The 15,343-nt window shown below is 36.8% G+C and overlaps 1 pseudogene; it reads right to left on the minus strand.

Moving 5' to 3' along the window:
* Positions 1–13,483: 13,483 nt before the first annotated feature.
* LOC114105063 (dnaJ homolog subfamily A member 1-like) lies at positions 13,484–14,599 on the minus strand (annotated as a pseudogene).
* Between the last annotated feature and the right edge of the window lie 744 nt (positions 14,600–15,343).

Here is a 15,343-nt window from a genome sequence, read left to right on the forward strand (position 1 = left end):
GAAATTTTTCTATCCCTTGATGGGGCAAGAAGCCAGCCTTTGCCTTCTTCTTTGAGTAACTGCTTAACAAGTTCTTTAGTTCTTGAAATGAATAGGTCTCTATATGGCTTTCTTTTCACCAAACAAAGGATCACCTTGATTCTTGTTTCTTCCAGTGGGGAAGGCTAAAGGAGAGGAAGAAATGTGGACAATCATTTTAACAAGATATTTGGCTTAATTAATTTGCAGACATTTTATCCTGATATATCACAATCACATTGCACCAAGCTTCATAGAGAAAGTAAAAATAAGAGCAATTATTATTGCTAAATTTATTATGTGTTTAGACTGTATGAGGAACTATGATAATGATTTTACATGTGTTGTCATTTTTTTAATAGTACACAACCTTGTGAGCTAGGTGTTGTTATGTGTATTTCCTCAATGATAAAATAGAGACTCGAAGGGTTAGTAGGTTGCTTTATAAACAAAAAGATAGTAAATGACAAAGCCAGGATGTAGAACTAGTTTTGTTCAAATCTAATGTCTGCTGTAAATATTATTCTAAACTTATTTAAAGGAGACAAAACAGTTTCCATTTGCAAAGCAAGATGCTTTTTAGTCTAGTTAGTTATACCACAGATTGCTAGCCAGTCAGAATTAGCCATATACTTCAGAATCTGACCTGAAAGAAGGATGAGACTTTTACCATTTCCCTATTATATGATTTTTCTTCCAAAATTTGAAGAGATCCTCAGTTAAGGGACATGCTACTTACTGTGAAGGACCCTTCTTCCCTCAGTTCTTTGTTAAGTGATTTTATGTCCAGTCCCATGTCCTTCCTCAGCTTAGAGAAATGGAGCCCAAGGAAAGTTCCATGCAGAAAAATCATCCAGGTAAGTGAATGAATCACTATCTAAAGTTAAAAGAATAAGTTTAGGAGTCAGAATGTGAAATGGGTTGGATTTCACCAAAATTGCTGAAGTACACTCCTGCCTGTTAATAAGGGCTGCCTGACAGCTTATCAGAAATTCATTGGGCTTAGCAATAATTATGACTACAATATAATGTTATAACTACTTAATAAATGCATATATATGCATACTAGAAATACCTAAATATTGAGAAGCAAGTCAAACATATTTCCAAATATATTTAATAATGAGTTTTATTGACCAAACTATTTGAAACCTCCAATACACTATAAATGTTTGCATCATTTTATTCATTCATTCTTTATGAAGCTCATATTACATCTTGGGCACAGTATAGAGCTCTAAAGAAACAAATAAAAAAAAATATGTTCTTCCTGTCCTCAGGGTTTTGTTTACCATTTTCATTTAATGATATCTTTCAATGAAAGTTATTGCTTTTTCTCCTTTTATTTTTAATATAATTTCAACGTGTTTTAAACTTAACTGGGGACTTGCATTTTTTAATCAAACAAATCAGATGCCCTGAACAAACTTTGTGATGAAAATAACTGAAATATTATTTATGTGTACTTGTAAATCTAGAATATTTTAATTCATCACTGAACTGGCAGGAAAGTATGCAATGACAAAATCAAAACAGTGATGTGGAGATATGGGAGGCAAGCAAGTGTAAGAGCCAGCTTTGACCTTTTGAGATTCAGCCAAACCCTGAAATTGAATGTACATTCTCATTATGGCATAAGACCCAGGAAAATATAGGCAAACCTAGGGCACATCCAAAGTGAAAATTGTAGCTGTTGTCTCTTGTATCAATTTGTGGTCCAGTGGAATACAATTTTCCACAGAGATATCTCTTTTCCACTCTGGCACTGGGTAAAGGGCAAAGAAAATCTCTTCAAAGATGTTAGAACTATAAGCCAGTCTTCACTGCAGGCTGTTGGCCCAAGTTCAAACTTTCTGGGTGGTCAAAAAAATCTCTAATAAAAATTTCAACATAAAATGGTCCTGGATTTTAATGTCTATCCCCAGGTGATAAGAATAAAGTTAAAATATTATCTGAAAGAATTTAATTTCGGGTTGGGGATGTGGCTCAAGTGGTAACGCGCTCGCCTGGCATGTGTGGGGTGCTGGGTTCAATCCTCAGCACCACATAAAAATAAAGATGTTGTGTCCACCGAAAACTAAAAAATAAATATTAAAAAATTCTCTCTCTCTAAAAAAAAAAAAGGAATTCAATTTCAACATGACCTTTAAAAGTTCTACCAGGTCATGATCCAAAGGCTATAAGGTAAAATTAAAAATTACAAACACACAGGTAAACTAAGAAACAGGAGTACAACAGAAACAATATCGTGGAATTAGACAAAAGCTTCAGATGTTAGAATTATCGGATGCTGGGTATTGATAAAATATTTGATATGCTTGAAGTAAGATCTAAAAATAAAAGGAAGAAACAAGAGACTATTAAAAAAACAGATCTGAAGAAAAAAATCACTTGATAAAGTAAATGAAATTAAACTATAAATATATTAAATATCAGATTAGAAAGAGGTGAAGAGAGATTTAATGAAAGGATAATAGGAAGTTTTTCAAAATGTTTCTGAAACACATACTAAAAAAAGATTAATAAAATTAAAAGACAGAATGAGAAGGCCCATGTTTTAGTCAGCTTTTCTGCCACTGTGACCAAAAAGACCAGAAATGAACAATTAGAGGAGGAAAAGTTCATTTTGAGGTGCATGTTTTCAGAGGCCTCAGTACATAGATGGCTGACCCCCTTGCTCTGAGCCTAAAGCGAGACAAAACATCACAGCGTAAGAGTTTGGTCAGAGGAGAGACTAGGGTTGGATCATCTGGGACAAAAATATATACTCCAGGAATTTGTTAGAAATATAAATTCTTGGGGCTCACCCCCGACCTACTGCGTTAGAAATTCTGAAGATGGTGCCAAGCAGTCTGTGTTTTAACCAGAGATCCTGGTGATTCTGATGCATGAGGACCACAGTTCCAACCATTGGATGTAGCTCAGCCATTCCTCATGAATAGGCTTTTGCAAACGTGCAAAAACTTTAGGTTACCACAATGCTTGATGATCCCTACTAGTGATTAATGGAGGCAAAAATGCTAACTGTCTACAAATTCTTCCTAAGTCTTTGCCTACCCCTGCACCTACTGAAATTCTGCACAGTTTCTGAGATTTGGCTCCTACACATTTCATCTTCTTTATCCATTTTAGCTGAAACCGTTACGTCTCTTAGAATTCAACTATATGCATTTTGTATCTTTAATATTCTGTCATATTCAGTGCCCCCAAAGAAGAATTATTATATATTTCTTCAGTAGGAAAGCAGCATTAGCTTAATGATTAAGAATATAGGTTAGAAAGACAGAATGGCTGGGTATGAATCCTAGTTCTATAATTCCCCTAGTATGAAACTTTGGGTTTTGTTAACTCTGTAAACCTCAGTTACCTCATCTGTATAATGGGGATAGTAAGAGTACATACCTCAAAAGGTTGTTCTAAGGATTATACTTTTAGTATGGTGCTTGACACAAAGGAAGCACTATACAAGCATCGAGTATTATTATCCTTTACCCTCATCAGCATATAATGTCAGGAATTAACTACCTATCTCATACATTTCATTGATTGATTGAATGAAGCATCACAGAAAGTATTCCTAATTCAACTTTCAAATATTTGTTAGAAAAATCAATGGAATCATGATAACCAACTTTAAATTTGTAAAGCAGTGCTATGTTGAGGGAAAACCTGATTATTCCTCATTGCTTCAGAAAATAGGTTTTAGAATAGAAATTTTAGGGTAGGTAACAGAATGCCTTTGCCCTATGTGTCCCTACTGTTCCTCGTGTTCCTGTGACAGGGGAGGTCAAGGACTTGGGAATTTGGGATCTCAGCCATCTTTTTCAATTTTTTCTAGTTGAAAGATATTAATGGGGACACACAATCATATTACCAGAGCCTCTGAGATTCTATTTGATTCATGTTCTTCTTAATGGTTTTGCTCAAAAACAGCCTTGTTTCCTGCCAATTTCTGATGGCTGCCCTCCATTACCTGCCCTTTTGTTTCCCAGAAGCCCACAGGCCATTAGCCTAAGTATGCATCACTGGCAGAGGCCCTACCTTTGGCGGCACTAAGCACAGCATGGGCTGATGAAATGGTCCTTGGAGCCTGCCCATCCAAACAGAGTGCATCCAAAGCTAGAGGTGATGACATCTCATCCCCAAGTGGAAGGAATACACAAGGCTCTGGGTGGTTATATAACAAGGGCAAGAAGAGGAGCTGGTGCTTGCATGTGGAAAGAGAGCATCCCACAGGTAGACTGGATTTGTGAGAGAGCCTGAGGGTAAAGAAACGATTTAGGCATTACTTGGTTATGTGATGTCAAACAAGAAAAGGTGGCAAAAAAAAAGAAATACTGTGTAACTTCAAATTCCAATGCAAGCCATTGCATGATATAACCATGATTCAAAGTTCTGTGTAATTGCTTATAATTGTCATGCTGAGTGAAGGAGCAAAGGCTTCAACCCAAGAAAAATAAACACATTTATCTTCATGATATGCCAGTGAGTGTCCCTAAAGAAAGGTCTGTGATAAAAGCCTCCAATGTGTTTCAGAGTTATTATGTAAAATAGGAATTACTTTTAAAATATTTTAATGAACAGGTCTCCCCAAGGACTTCCCGACCTTGCACATCATTCTCTCATGCAGCAGCCCTCCTGCCCTGCAGAGATTTGTCTCTCCAGTATCCCAAGCTCCAAACTGACCTTCCCAGCATCCTACCTTTAGCAATTTAATTCCTCTAATGCCTAAATAGAAATCAAGTTTTTAATTGCATCAGTAGTGTGTGCCATCAAATTTCATAATTTCTACTTGATAGAGTCAGTTGAAGATACAGTTCCAAATCCAAAACAGAATATAATGCTAGAAATTCCAGATACTTTCAGCAGGCCTATGAAAAATAAAAATGAAGAAGGGCATGGAGTTTTTTCAGTGGCTCACAAATTGAACACTGATTTTTATGAGAAGACCTATTATTATGGGGATTACTATGTTAGAACGGAACTTCAATAAAAGCACCCATGCACATTTTTATCACACCTTTATGGGATCTTCATCTTTTAGATATTGATCCATATTTATGTTAAAGAATGTAGAAGTAGCCAGGTAGGATGGTGGCGCATGCCTATAATCCCAGCGGCTCAGGAGGCTGAGGTGGGACGATCATGAGTTCAAAGCCAGCCTCAGCAAGGCATTATACAACTCAGTAAGACCCTGTCTCTAAATAAAATAGGGCTGCAAATGTGGCTCTGTGGTCGAGTGCCCCTGAGTTTAATCCCTGGTATCCCCCCTACAAACACACATAAAGAATGTGGAAGTCAATCTTATTGGAGTGAGATGGTATCTTAGAGTAGTTTTAATTTGCATTTCTCTGATTTCTAGAGATGGTGAGCATTTTTTCATGTATTTGTTGATTGATTGTATATCTTCTTCTGAGAAGTGTCTGTTCAGGTCCTTGGCCCATTTGTTGATTGGGTTATTTATTTTTTTGTTGTTTAACTTTTTGAGTTCTTTGTATAATCTAGAGATTAGAGCTCTATCTGATGTTTGAGAGGTAAAAATTTGTTCCCAGAATGTAGGCTCCCTATTCACTTCACATATATTTCTCTTGCTGAGAAAAAACTTTTTAGTTTGAATTCGTCCCATTTGTTGATTCTTGGTTTTAACTCTTGTGCTATAGGTGTCTTACTAAGGAATTTGGGGCCTACCCCCACGTGATGGAGATTAGGGCCAACTTTATCTTCTATTAGACGCAGAGTCTCTGGTTTGATTCCTAGCTCCTTGATCCATTTTGAGTTAACTTTTGTGCATGGTGAGAGAAAGGGATTCAATTTCATTTTGTTGCATATGGATTTCCAGTTCTCCCAGCACCATTTGTTGAAGATGCTGTCCTTTCTCCATTACATGCTTGTAGCACCTTTGTCTAATATAAGGTAGTTGTAATTTTGTGGATGGCATTTGCAGGGAAATGGATGGCATTAGAGCAGATTATATTAAGTGAAGTTAGCCAATCCCTAAAAAACAAATGCCGAATGTCTTCTCTGATATAAGGGGGGGGGGGGGGTGACTCAAAATGGGATAGGGAGGAAGAGCATGAGAAGTAGATCACCACTAAATAGGGAAGAGAGGTGGGAGGGAAAAGGAGGGAGAAGGGGATTTGCACGGAAGATGGAAGGAGACCCTCATCATTATACAGAATACATGTATGATGTTGTGAGGAGAAAAAAAAAAGAAACGTGTTACATTAGATTGGGTAGAGAGATGTGTTGGGAGGGGAGAGAAGGGGAAGGGGGGATAATAAGGGCAGTAGAATAAAATAGACATTATTATTGCTGTATGTATATGGGTGACTATATGACCAATGTGATTCTGCAACCTGTACAATCAGAAAAATAAGAAATTATACCCCATTTGATTCAAATGTATGAATTGTCAAGATCATTGTACTGTCATGTGTAACTAATAAAATAAATAAATAAATAAATATAATGTGGATGTAAGAGTACTAATGCTGAAATTTTTAGATTGTTTTGATTTTCTATGTGTGGTAGGCACAATAATGTTCCCCACCCCCAAAATATGTCTGTGTCCTGATTTCTGGCACATGCAAATATATAAGGTTACAGGAAACTTAACAGGAAATTAAGTTTGCAGATTGAATTAAGGTTGATAATCAGATGATTTTAAAATAGCAAAATTATACTGAATTGTCCAGGTAAACCAAATGTAACCACAAAAATCCTTAAAAGAGGAAGAGGGAGGTAGAAGAGAGCTAGAAAGATAAAAGCATTAGAAGGATTCAGTCCTGTAGTGCTGGCTTTAAAGCTGGAGGAAGAGTTTAATAATTTGGGTAGTCTCTCTAAGATAAAAAGGGAAGGAAACACAGCCCTACCAAAACTTTGACTTTAGCCCTATGAAGCTCATTTCAGATTTCTGACCTTGAGATTTGTTAGATAATAAATTTGTGTTATATGAAGTCACATTTTTTGTAGTAATCTGTTACAGCAGCAATAGGAATTCATACACTATGTTAATAGTTCAAGAAAAGTCATAGGTCATCCAAACAATGTATTAGGTTTTGAGTATAATTAAAAGAAACATATACACATACAAAACTACATATATGCACACTTAGTCATTCACATTTCTGTTCATAATATTCCTCATCTAATTTGATATTGTTATCAGAATCCAAAGAGGAACTGGGGCAGCATAAGATTGATTGTTGTTTCTATGACTTGAGAGATACTTGAATGTCCACCTAGTATTGTTTGCATTGCCTGGAATAAAAATCCAATTGTGCAAATGGAGAGAGAAAAACTTGTTAACTCTCTGATAAAGAAGATGCCTTGAGAAGAAAGGTGTCCTTTTGTTGACAAAGTTAATAATTTGCAGATTCATGATTCTGGGCATAAAATATGCACAGGTATAAACAGATGTAAACAAAAAAGTGAAAAGTAATTTGAGACTGTTGGGTGAGAGCCCATTAATTAAACCCATGTCTAGGACCACTGCAAATAGAGCTAAACCACACTCTGGCAACCAAGGGTGCTTAGAGAGGCAGAAATACCCACAATCTTCATCAACCCCATTACCCAAATCACTCTAAACAAACATCTAACCCAAGCAGAACCATGATTACTATGTAAATAGAGCCTTAAACTACTGCAAACCAAGTAAATTTTCAATGTAAAAGCAGGGTCTTTGTTCTCCACCAGCAACTTCAGGAGAGTCCTCTAGCCCCATTCCCACTAGATCAGTCTCAAAGCCCAATGTGAAATTTTCCTATATGAAAATTTTGGAGGTGACATAGATCTTCAGTATTTCAATGATAGCTTTATCTCCTTTTAATAATCACAAAGTAAATAATCACAAAGTAAAAGAAATAATCACAAAGTAAAAGACTCTGGCTAGAATATTCACCTAGCCAGAGCCATCTTCCCAAATTGTATATCGAAGCAAGAGTGAGATGCCAAGAACTTGAGAACAAAATTAACAAGATTATTGCCATGGTTTGAACAACCTTCTAAAAGCATGTGTTAGAAACTTAATTCCCAATGTGATACAACGTTGTTTGGGGGAGGGGTAGCCTAATGAGAGATGATTAGGCCATGGGAGCAGAGTAAGTGGATGAAGGCCATTGTCATAGGAGTGAGCTCATTATAAGAGGGAGAGTTTGCTCTACCCAGTCTCTCTCTGACTTCTGCCATGTGATAAAGCAAGAAAGTGCCAGAAACTTGACCTTGGACTTCCCAGCCTCTAAAACTGAAAGCAGTAAATTTCTTTTCATTAAAAATTATGTAGTCTTAGGTATTCTACAAAATAGGTAGTAAAACAAACTATTGCCTTCCAAGAGAAAAATAAAATCAGTATACAGTGATTCAAAGCTGATTTAATATAAGGTTACCTTAAAAACTAAAAACTCAGGCTGGTAAGCCTTGGTTATAGGTAGGATTTAAGGTAGTAGTATATTCAAAGGAATATATATTAATCAGAAAGGGACTTTTGGGGAAGAATTTTTATATAAAAATCAAATTCTGGCTGTGTTCTTCCACTATCCAAAAGAGAGGGTATTTTGGCTCATGAAGAATATTTCATCTGTGTGCAGGTTTACATCTGTGAAGAGTCAGGGCTGCATTCACCCAGCATTTTTTGATCCAACCAGACATATCAGCTAGCTCCCCTGGATCTGAATATATGTTCACCAAGTAATTTTTTGATCCAAGTTGACTATATAGGGAAAATGTACTAATCAGCAACCAAGAGCACTTTATCTAAAATGGTTATGTTCTCATCATAGATTTCCATGTTGTTCTATACATCATCTTTCCGCCTCATTAATACTTACCCTATAAGAACTCTAGGAACTGTGAGTTCTTAGAAGGAGGAAATTGGTCAAGCCAGTTGAATGGAAGTCATTATGATTTCCACCAGTGCATTCATCTCACCCATGATGGGATTATTTCAGAATCTTCCAGAATTCTCTGGGATAGTGTTTTCATTCCACTAAAGCTACTTTGTTCTGAGCTAGTTACAAACTAGCTGCAAACTTGCTGCCACTAAAGATCTTTTCTCTGTGGAAACCCCAAGTCTTACTCTTCCCAAACATCTCATTCTCCTATGTGCTGAGAAGCATGCAGAAGTATGTAAGGAAAGGGAGACTTATGCATGCTGAGAGCCATAGCCAAGTAGGAATGACGCATGGCATTTTTGGTTGAAAGGTGACCCCAGCAAGCCATTGAGATGATAATGATTCTATTAAGATGTTCATTCAATTGGAGATTAGACCCCTGCTGTCCGCCTCAGCCTGCTACTTTGGAGCTCTCCCAGGACTTCTGGAGAGTTCCCATTGGTTGGGGAAGTGCGGTAGGAGGGAATTCCGGAGGAGGGATTTCCTGTTGGTGTAGGGTGTCCCGGGAGAAGGCCGCGTGCATAGCATTCGCGGGAGTTTTGGAAATAAAGTTTGTTCCTGCTTGAGTGGCTCGTGATTTTGTGCCCAGCCAGACTGCGGCATATGCAAGAAAATTAAAACACAAAAAAGAATAGGCCAGAAATTGAAAAAGAGAGTTAGTCTCATGAAGAAGCAGAGTCTTCATTTCTATTCCAGTTTAGCATGTGAAATAATCTTGTGGCCTAAGGAACCACTGGCATCAGTAAGGATAAAATTTAATGTGTGTCCTGGCTACTAAAGATACTAGTACTCATGACTCTTTTTACTTTTAATTAAATTATTTCACAGCAATGATGTCTAAATATGTATATACATAAAGCTAGGTATAATTTCCATATGCTCACACAACTACTAACTTATAGAACCAATATAAATCAAATTAACTTAACATGACAGATAATGTTACTTTGCTAAAAAAAAATCACTTTATTCTGTGGTATTGAGCCTGAGAATGAATATCTTCTGTTTGGCAGCCTGTGCTACTATGCACTGGGAAAGAACTTGATGTTCCCAACACAGCTCTTTAAGTTAGTATGAACCTTTGTTCACAGCATGCATCATGATGCCCTTGGCCTTCATGAACATATTCATGCTTTTCTCTGTTCTTTCCCTTCCCACTTGAGGCCAATAAACATAAAAGCTAATTCCAATACAAAAATAGTGTGGCAGCACCAACGTAGCCTTTTGATGGCCCAGAATATGTTTATATTAATGTTTAAAAATTAAACACAACTTTTTAAATTACCAAGGTGAACTTATAAGCTCTAGTTTGAGTAACTAAGTGGAATCAAGTCCCTTGACTCCCTTCTTACAATGGGTATGAAACTCGTGAGTTGTAAAATCAATGTTTCCTCTCTGATCTTGGTTCACAAAATAGTTGCGGTCATCTTACACGCTTTTCATTAGCTTTGTGGTGCATTTTTATTTTAGCAAGCCTACATAAGTTGTCTAGGGGGATATTCACCTAGCCAGAGCCATCTTCCCAAGAAAAGATAAAAACTACACAAGAATGAAATTTGAGTTCTAGTGTCTGTTCCGCAGTTAAAAATGAGCAATAGTGTTATGGTTTGGATGTGAGTTGTCCCCCAGAAGCTCACATGTGAGACAATGCTAGAAGATTCAGAGAAGAAATGATTTGTTTTTGAGGGTGTTAACTGAATCAGTGAATTAATCACCCTGATGGGGTTAACTGTTGTGGCTGGAGAAGGTGGGTCACTATGGGCATGGCTTTGGGTATATATGTATCTGGCAAGTGGAGGCTTCTTTCTCTGCTTCCTGATCATCACATGAGCTGCTTCCCTCCACTACACTCTTCTGCCGTGATGTTCTGCCCCTTCTCAAGCCCTGAGAAATGAAGTCTGCTGTCTGTGAACTGAGACTTCTGAAACTGTGAGCCCCCAAATAAACTTTTCCTCCTCTATAAATGTTCTGATCGGGCCTTTTAGTCACAGCAGCAAAAAAATCTGACTAAAACAAATAGCTTATTCTTAATGGAGCAAAATGGTGGAGAGGACTGGAAAAACTCTCCAAACTGTTTCTTTTCCCCTGCTCACATCTGCTAGAGAAGAATTTACACCTCCCTTTGCCTTTGACTCCATTTTTACCCTTCCTTGGGAATGTGAAGTATACTTTTATGGTGGAAGGATATTTAAAATACTTTAAAATGTTATGAATTTGACACAATGGTCATAAGGGGTTCTGGCATATCAGTATCAGTTCTGCATCTAATCAAATAATTGGGGAGCAGAGGAAGGGTGCTGACACTGCTCTCAGAGGCCAATGAACTCTGTCTCCCCAAATGCCCGCTGATTTAAAATGCCACCTTACTATACATAAATTTCCATATAAATGCAAGTCCACCAGCCACACTAATCTATCAATCTATTCCCAGGAGCAGTTAACTGCTTTAAATTCTACCAACAAATATGAACCTCTGGATCTGAACTCCTTGTCTCCCAATTTTTCTTTAGGAATTTCATTTTTTTTCCCTTTTGTCTTTGCATTCTGCATCTTTTGGAGTTTTTCTCATCTTCATCTTTCAGATCTATAATTTGGTTTTCAAGCCTTCTGCTGAAAAAAAAATTAACAATCATGATTTTTATCTCTAAGAACTGTTTCTTATTCTTCCTCTTTTGTTGCAGCCTATTCTTAATTTGAGGCTGCAGTACTCTCTTAAATTTCTCTAAGAATAATAGAGTGTTCTTAACATTCCCCTTTGTTTCATGGGTCACTGATTCTGCTTTTGCTCTCCATCTGTAACTTTTTTTGTTTGTTTGTTTTGCTGCTATTTTGCCTCAAATGTCTAGATATTCTTGGTGGTCTCCATTAATCTTACCTAGTATTCCTTCTATCATCCATAAGATCTTCTAAATTTCTATTCCTTATGACACCCTCTCTCATTTTTTCAGCATTATTATGGATGTATTGAATTTAAAGTATCTTCCTTCTGATTCATTGAGGATTTGGGAAGAAGATTCAGTTCACTATTCTGCATAATTCATTGAATTATTTTTAAAACAAAATTCAGGGCTTTTTTATAAACAGTGTTGTTAGAAAACATGGAGATTTTACACATCATACAAGGATATACTTTCTTCCAGATGTTCACAGGTCTGAAATAGTCATCTTTTTCATATGCTAAATGTCTCTACATATGTATGCTTCATTCTGAACTTCATGCTGCTTTACTGATCTATTCATCTTTTACTATGTCAGTAACACACTGTCTTTAATTAATTAGGGTGTTTTTTTTTTGTTTAGTAATCAGTATATTAAGGAGACATACATTTCAAGAATTGCTTAAATTCTGATACCCAGATTTAAGCATGTGAACATATGATAACTTTTAAACAGACAGTTAAAGCTAATCATCATATTTACTAGACTACCAACATCAAATTACAGTTACTTTGGAGCGTAAATCAAATGGTTTAAAGTAAGCCTATAACATACCTAAGGAACACCTTCCTTCCTATATTATACATGCAAACTACTTTTCCATGTATTGGTTTCTTCATTTTAATTCTATGTCATCAGGCTGTGGAATTTACTACAAGGGCTTATCATGGTCCAAAGAGGAGGGAAAATTAATGTAACCAGGACTGGTCAACACAGTTTTATATATATATATGTGTGTGTGTGTGTGTGTGTGTGTGTGTGTGTATTAAAGATGGTACAATAGAAGAGAATGAAATTCTACAAAAGAAGCAGCATGTAATGATAAACCCCTTCTTTTGAAAGGTATCATTTCTTTCACTGATACCAGAAGTGAAATTATACATTATGCCACCTTCAAGTAAGTTGAGGTATAGAATGCAGAGGAATCACAATGAGTCCCACTTAATACAAATAACTAGACAAAACAACACTCCTCTACAAATTAAGTTTTCTTTTTATTTTTTTAAAGAGAGAGAGAGAATTTTTTTTAATATTTATTTTTTAGTTTTCGGTGGACACAACATCTTTATTTTACTTTTACGTGGTATAGAGGATCGAACCCAGCACCCCACGCATGCCAGGAGAACGCACTACCTCTTGAGCCACATCCCCACCCCAAGTTTTCTTTTTCTTATTGCCAGTTAAATACAGAGCTTTAATTTTATAGCTTAACAATGAAGACTCACACACTGAAATCAACACATATACCTAGTATTTCAGTCCAAGTTTGTCCACATACATAGTTGAAATCACAAGGTTTGGCCTAATAACATGCTAGGGGAACTTTTTAAAAGTAGTTTTTATAGGTATTAAACAACTTTTTGCATACTGAACTCATCATATATACAGGGCAAAGTTAGAGCTTTTATATTTGCATTTATTCTTCATTTAACTTTTAAAACACTACTATAATTGAATATTAAAACAAAACAATAGATATAGTGAACATATTATGATTATAGTCCTTCACTCATTCTCTACTGCATATAAAACGTCTGTAGTTAGTTTTATTCACTGGCCCATTAAAAGGTTTGACACTGAACACTACCTCTGGGATGATGTTCATAATCCTCACATGCTTTTCCATTATAATGGTGCTACCTTTCCTGATTTGGATCAAAGGCCATTAGTTCTACCTAATCCATTTCATCAGTCTCTTCTACTACTTCCTTCTATTCAGGTGGAAATTTTTCCATCAAAGAGGGTTTGTCAGGAGAGAGAAAGCCATTTTCAGAAAAGTTTACCTAAACTTGATGATTAGGTGACTCTTTTCATATGGTCTATGATAAATTGGCATACCTTCATTTAGCACACACTTTATATCTTCATGCTTGACAATCTGACCCAGATAAGAGGTGTTGACTATGGTTCGATTGTCAAGAGTGGATACTGACTTCTGGAAGCCACATAATGCTTCCACCAGCTGTATGTCCATACACATGAAAAGAAGTCCATACACTACTCATAGAGTAAAAATAACATGGTCCTTCTGATCTAACACAATGATAATATTTTCTGGTTCCAGTCCTGGCTCTTGGTCTCCTTCACCATGGAATGTTATCTTCTGACCATCTTTCATGCCATTGTCAATTTGAAATTCTAGAAGCTTTTTCTCTCAAACTATTTTCCTTTCATCGCAGCTTTTACATCTATTTTTAGGACTGATCCTTTCCCCATGGCCATGGCACTCCATGCACACAGACTGAATTTGCTGAACCATTGGGGGCTTATCTGATGCGTTCACATTTGCATTCCAGTAACTAGGCAGTTGGGACAGCACTCGACTGCTCCTTTCTTACCACCTTGGCCTTCACATTTGTCACAAATCACATTCTTTTGCAGAATCAGTTTTTTCATTATATAAATCTTTTAACACTACTGAGAGCTGATGCACAACGTTTTTACCTCTCCTTTCTCTCTGCATCCTTCCTCCTCCTCCAAAAAAACATACCAAAGATGTCCATGGGGGGAGATAAAACCACCTGCTCCACCTTCCTTAATTGCCTGTTCTCCTTCTTTGTCATATAATTCCCTTTTCTTGGCATCAAAGAGAACTTCATAAGTTTGAGAAATCTGTTTAAACTTTTCTCCTTCTTTTGGATTCTTATCAGGGTGGTACTTCAAGGCCAGTTTCTATAAGCCTTTTTCAATTCTTCCTGGGTGGCATTGGGTTTGACCCCCAAAACCACATAGTAAGTAGTTTCTTTGACCATTTTCTACTGCTGGTGAGCGGGCCGATGTGGGAAAGTGGAAAGGAGCTCATAACTGTGCAGTTTGGACAGCTGTCGCTCCTCCACCTCTCACTGAGTGTTCTGGAAAGTTCTGCTAATTACTGTGGTTTTTTTAAAATTTTTTATTGTTGGTTATTCAAAACATTACATAGTTCTTGATATATCATATTTCACCCTTTGATTCAAGTGGGTTATGAGCTCCCATTTTTACCCATATACAGATTGCAGAATCACATCAGTTACACATCCATTGATTTACATATTGCCATACTAGTGTCTGTTGTATTCTGCTGCCTTTCCTATCCTCTACTATCCCCCCTCCCCTCCCCTCCCCTCTTCTCTCTCTATCCCCTCTACTGTCATTCATTTGTCCCCCTTGTATTATTTTTCCCTTTCCCCTCACTTCCTCTTGTATGTACTTTTGTATAACCCTGAGGGTCTCCTTCCATTTCCATGCAATTTCCCTTCTCTCTCCCTTTCCCTCCCACCTCTCATCCCTGTTTAATGTTAATCTTCTTCTCATGCTCTTCAACCCTACTCTGTTCTTAGTTACTCTCCTTATATCAAAGAAGACATTTGGCATTTGTTTTTTAGGGATTGGCTAGCTTCACTTAGCATAATCTGCTCTAATGCCATCCATTTCCCTGCAAATTCTATGATTTTGTCATTTTTTAATGCAGAGTAATACTCCATTGTGTATAAATGCCACATTTTTTTTACCCATTC

The sequence above is a fragment of the Marmota flaviventris genome, chromosome 9 (assembly GCF_047511675.1).
Source record: "Marmota flaviventris isolate mMarFla1 chromosome 9, mMarFla1.hap1, whole genome shotgun sequence".
NCBI classification, from domain to species: Eukaryota; Metazoa; Chordata; class Mammalia; order Rodentia; family Sciuridae; genus Marmota; species Marmota flaviventris.